The sequence below is a fragment of the Myotis brandtii genome, unplaced genomic scaffold (genome assembly GCF_000412655.1).
Source record: "Myotis brandtii unplaced genomic scaffold, ASM41265v1 scaffold1145, whole genome shotgun sequence".
NCBI classification, from domain to species: domain Eukaryota; kingdom Metazoa; phylum Chordata; class Mammalia; order Chiroptera; family Vespertilionidae; genus Myotis; species Myotis brandtii.
Window position 1 is genome coordinate 417,994 of NW_005353947.1, and position 6,000 is coordinate 423,993.

General features: G+C 38.1%; 1 pseudogene; it reads left to right on the forward strand.

Moving 5' to 3' along the window:
• The window catches only part of LOC102263447, a 90,686-nt pseudogene that overhangs the window by 81,991 nt on the left and 2,695 nt on the right, over nucleotides 1-6,000 (forward strand).

The window sequence follows — 6,000 nt, forward strand, 5'->3', positions numbered from 1 at the left end:
GCAGGCCGACGCTCTATCCACTGAGCCAAACCAGTTTCGGCAAATGGCATGAATTTAGTAGAAAAGCTATGAAAGGAAGGTTCTTGAAAAGTTCCAGGAAGTATTAAGCTGCCTCGAGTATAACCAGGTTGCTGAATGAGATGAGTTCAAGCAGCAAGAGTTTGAAAGAGTCTTCAGTCTGAGAGTCATCAGGCTTTACTATGTAGTAGGTTCTGGCCGCTGTGGGTCCCACAGCTCAGAGGAGCTTAAGTCTAGTTTTGATGAAAGGCACTAAGCAGTTATTCTTTGGAAAGACTTTCCTGTTCCCTACAGCCTTTTATGAAGTTTCTATTGCAATATTTCATGTTAGTTTACAGCACCAGTGTGTATGAAAAAGGAGAGTCAAAACCTAGTTTAATGCTAAGAATTTGTAAGTTTATTCAACATTTTAATATTACTGCTTCTACATCTTGTGGGTTTATGAAATTCAAGACATTTTTTAACACTTGAAGTTTATGTATGGCCACTTATTTTGGAATTAGCACTTATAAAATATTGAAACAATTAACTTTGGTAATAAGAACAAGGTTGCATTACCATCCCACAGTCTCGCCTCTTTAATAACAATGACTGCTTGAGAGCAAATATCATGGTCTCAAAGTTGTATAAACTTTTTTTTAAATCCTCACCCAAGGATATGTTTTTATTGATTTTAGAGAAAAAGAAAAGGAAAGAGAGAGAAACTTTCATGTGAGAGAGAAACATCAATTGCTTGTCACCTGTACATGTCCTGACCAGGGATTGAACCTGCAATTTAGGTATGCCTGACTGAGAAACAAACCCACAACCCTTTTGGTGTATAAGAAGACACTCTAACCAACTGAGTCACCCAGCCAGGGCTGTATAAACATTTTTTTTTTCCTACTCATCTGTATGCTACATTAGAGTTTACCTCTTTTAGTCACATTTCTGTGTGTTTCTTCAAAAAAAATCTTCATAACCCACCGGTGTCTGTAAGGATAAGAAAAAGGCCTCTTTTTCCTTACTGTAACCTTCCATAAGCTATGATAAGCACCTAGTAATTAAACCCCAAGATTGTTAGCTCCTCTGATTTAAACAGCCCCTCTGTTCAAACTGAGGGACAAGATAAGCTACTTTCAAGGCTACATTCTTGCCTACACCTCCTCCCTGCTGTTTTTACAACTCAGGGATAATTAGTTGAAAGTTCCCTTTCACCACCCGTTCAAACCTTTTTTGTTGTTATTAATAACTCACCCAAGGATAGTTTTTCCATTGATTTTTTTAAATATATTTTTATTGATTTTTTTACAGAAAGGAAGGGAGAGAGATAGAGAGTTAGAAACATCAATGAGAGAGAAACATTGATCAGCTGCCTCCTGCACACCCCCTACTGGGGATGTTCCCATAACCAAGGTACATGCCCTTGACCGGAATCGAACCTGGGACCCTTCAGTCCGCAGGCTGATGCTCTATCCACTGAGCCAAACCAGTTAGGACTCCATTGATTTTTAGAGAGAGTTGAAGGGAGAGGAAGAGACAGAGAGTGAAAAACATCAATGTGAGACACATCGATTGGTTGCCTCCTGCACCTGCCCTAACTGGGGCTAGAAATCCAGCCTGCAACCTTGATACATGCCCTTGACCAGAATCAAACCCATGAGCCCTTACTCTATGGGCTGACATTCACTGAACAAAACTGGCTAGAGTCAAGCAAGCTTATTTTGCATTCCATAACTTTTACTCTAAGCATGTTTTACAGGCTTTGGAAAAATACTGATAAGACACTTCCCTAGGATATCTGCTGGACTGTCTCAGCCCCAAATCTCCCTCCCTTCCTTGTCACCTAGCAACAGTAGCCATTATCCTTTAAAAGGGGAAGAAGCCCCTTTTTGTTTCTTGCCCTTGTATTGATTAGCAATGCACCGGCCCTTTCCCTTTGGGAAAAGTAAAATAAACTCCATATCTCTGCATCTATCTCTTCTCTTAGTTGTGAATTCTTTCACAGCCTGGGTCACCGACCAACAATGTCCTCATCTCTCAATTTACAGAAAAATTACAATCCTTCCCAGGTCCAAGTTGCTGCTTGTGATTTTAAGTCTTCTTTTGCTTAACAAGGGCTGGATTGTTTTTTCTTATCACAGATTGCTCATACATTGACTTCTCAGTTAAATATGTGAAAACATCTGCTGTTTTAGGGAAGAAAAGATCTGTTTCTTGAACTTCTTAAACTCGGCACAATTTCCATGAAAATAAGGTTGCAATGACAACTTATAATGAATTCTATGGCATTTGTAAGGTATAGAAAAGAAATACTTCCTTATGAATCAGAACTATGGTACCAATGGTACCATAGTTTCATTGTCATTCTTAATAGTAGGAGTATATTTAATTTACTTAAAACAGAGAAAGCATAATACCACCAGCCACAGGATACTGACATTAGGAGTAGCTATAATAGAATTAGAAGGAAACAATAAGGTAACATTAATTTGGGTTGGGTGAGATATAGTATTTCCTTAAGTAGGTCAAGTTTCCTTTCTTCTATGTGTTTAGAATATTGAAAGCAGAACTGACCATAGAGTAGAGCCTAAATCCAGAGAAGTGAGTATTTGACTTCCTGGGTCAGTGGATGGTGATAAACATGTACATAAATCAAGGGCAGAAATATCCTACTTAAGGAAAATTCAGTTTTCTAATATATTAATTGTACATATTAATTTAGAGTATTGAATTAACAAATAAATCTTTGAATGAGATCAGTTTAAAGTACTGTTGACCTACTAGAGCCCACTTTTTAGGGAAGCAGTAATGGCAAAAGCAGAGAGCTGAACATGTGAAGGTAACGAGACAATCCAGAGTGGCTGAGGGTATCATACTGGCTTCAGAGGAGTAGATAAAGGGAGCATGGTAGACCTAGCAAAATGCCTGGCAGTAGGAGTTGTGCTCCATTAATTGTAGTTACCTTCCTCCTCCTTTCCAAGGGTAGGAATGGGTCCAGATGCTTACGGCCTTAAAACTGGGTATTTCAAGAACAGGAAGTTGTGAGAAGTGGTGGGTCAAGGACCAAATAAGCAATGGTATTGGTAGCAGTGTGGAGGTGGCTAAATACCACAGGGCAAAATTAAGGTGGGATTTCTAAAGTTCATGAAAATAGTAACTAGCAAGCTTCCATGAGAGGAAAGGCAAAGCAAAGCTTCTGTCAGCTACCACGGTCATAGTTTGGAAGAAGCTCATTGAAATTGAGGGAACAGGAAATAACATCAGCCGCAGGAAGTGCTATATGAGTTTGTTAGGTCTGCTGTAACAAAGTACCACAGACTGGATGACTTAACCAACAAAAGTATATTTGCTCACAGTTCTGGAGCCTAGAAGTCTAAGATCAAGGTGTCAGCAGAGTTTTTCTTTTTCTGAAGGTTGTGAGGGAAGGATCTGTTCCAGGACTCTCTTCTTGGCTTATAGATGGTCATCTCCCTATGTCTTCACATGGTCTTCCTTATGAATGTGTCTGTGTCCTGATGTTCTCTTCTTATAAGGACACCAGTCATATTGTATTAGCACCCACCCTAATGTCCTCATTTTAACTTAATAACTTCCATAAAGATCCTGTCTCCAAATATGGTCACATTATGAGAAAGTTAGGGTTAGGACTTCAACATATGGATTTTGGGGAAAGACACAATTCAGCTTTAACAAGTGCCTTGGTTTTAATAAACATCATCTCCTTCTCTAAGTGACTACTGTACTGTGAGCCAGATAAAACAGATGAACAAGACAGCTCTTGCTCTTAGAATGCTTACTATCTATTGGGGTAGGTGTTTGGGTATTCATTCTCCCTTGGCATCTAACTAAAGGTTCCAAGAACTTAGAAATTGGAATAAGCCTAGGAAAATAAATGAAAAGATTTGGAGAGTGTGCTGACACAACCCAAGCAGAAAAAAAAATTAGATGGGCGAATGAAGATGCAAAATTATATTTGTCAGTGCAGAATCTAGACAATATCAGTGGTAGAATCATACAAGCCGAAGAAGTATTAATATGGAGATGTCTCAAATACAAATGTAACTATATATTTGCATTACTTTCAATGAAAATGAGCCTTTGTCTGACTTTGGTTGTTGCTAAACATTAGATACACTGCCTTGATGACAGCTTTTTTTTTTATACAAAACTGACACGATACTAGTTTTTATCCATCTGTCTTATGTGAATTTAGTGGTATTTAGAACTAAATGATTTTCCAGAATCTCACAATAGTAACATAATTTCACTCAAGAGGCAGGAATGAATAACCTCTGTAGTGTTCCACAAAACAAGGCCTAACTCAATACTTTCAAGCTATTGGCAATTATTTCTGTACAGAGAAAAAAATATACTATGCTGGACATAGTAATTGCTCAATAAAATAGCTCATTGACTAATGAATTTTTACATTTTATGGCCTTTAAAATAAAAAAAAAAAACATATACTACTGGTGGGTTTCCACCATTATTAATGAAAGTCTAAAGGCCAGTACTTATAAAAGATCATTAGATTTAATTAATCAAATATAGGTTATGTTTTCAAATATGAATTATATCTGCATACTTAACACATGCTTTCACTTTCATATAGCAGTACATTGGTGATTTATCACACACATTTATAAAATGGGTCTTTCAAATAAGGGCCACATACAATTGTGTTTACTGGTATGTCCCTCTGTTAAGATCTTGTAACAAAAGATCCAACAAACATAACAGACATTTAAAAGTTTTCACCTAACTCAGTGATGCCTCGGACCCCTGCAGTGAGCTCACTGTGTTTGTACTTTGAGACTTGCCTCAAATAAATCAAAGTTATAGAGGAAAAGAATTGTTGTTCACAGCATTCAGGTAAATTCTTCAGGAAAATTACACTGCATTCAGTTTGGGGTAGATTATTTTCATTGTGACTTATCTGTTGCCTGTTTGTATTTGGGGATGCTTGATCTCACTGCTTAGTTACTTCCCCAGATACTTTGTGGGCTGAGTTTTGAGATGTGAATTTACCTTAACATTGGCTTCAGAAGAAGTAGGACAACAGTGTCAAATCACTGTTGATTTTACATTATAAACGTTCTGTTCACATGCTCCTAGTTAATAAAGAGCATTGAACCCTTTTTAGTTCCTATACATTGAGAACAGTTTCAATCAGGAGGTAACACAGAGTCTTTCTCAAGAGTGTGCTCTGTTTGAGAAGGGACATACCATGAAAGAAGACATCATAAAGTCACATGCAAATAAAAGCAGATGACTTGTAGGCATTCACCATGTAAACCTTGGTCAGGGAACTAGGAGGGAGGAGGGTTGGTTTGGTAGAGAAAGGAACTCTGGGTTCAGCTGACCCCTATGTATAGATTCTGTCTTAGCTCGCCTTTGCTCAGTTACTGAGGAAGTCATATATAATAACAAATCCTTATATAGTACTGTGTGCCACGCACCACTTTTATAAATATAGGCATATATGTGTATATATACACATATACACCCCAATTTGATCCTCACTAAAGCTCAAAGAGATAAATTTTACAGATGAGGAAACAGGCATAGAGAGGTTAGGTAAATCACCCAAGTTTATACAACTAGTAAGTATTAAAGCTGGAATTTGAACCCAGGCAGTGTCTTCTAAGAAATATTTTGCACACTCAGCCCTTGCACACATACCCCATACACACACTTAGAAATATGCACATTGGGCTGGAAACATGTCTCAGAATTCCAGCCCCAGCCCTGACCTTTATTCCCAGTTCATGCAGTTAGATGGGGGCTCTCTGTTAGTGTGTGTACTTCTCATTGAATTTTTTGTTTTGTTTTTTAAAAATTGTGCTCCACAGCCCTGGCTTAGTGGTTGAGGATCGACCTCTGAACCAGAAGGTCATGGTTTGATTCCTGGTCAAGGTACTGCAGGCTCAATCTTAAGTAGGGGGCATGCAGGAGGCAGCCAATCAATGATTCTCTCCCATCATTGATGTTTCTATCTCT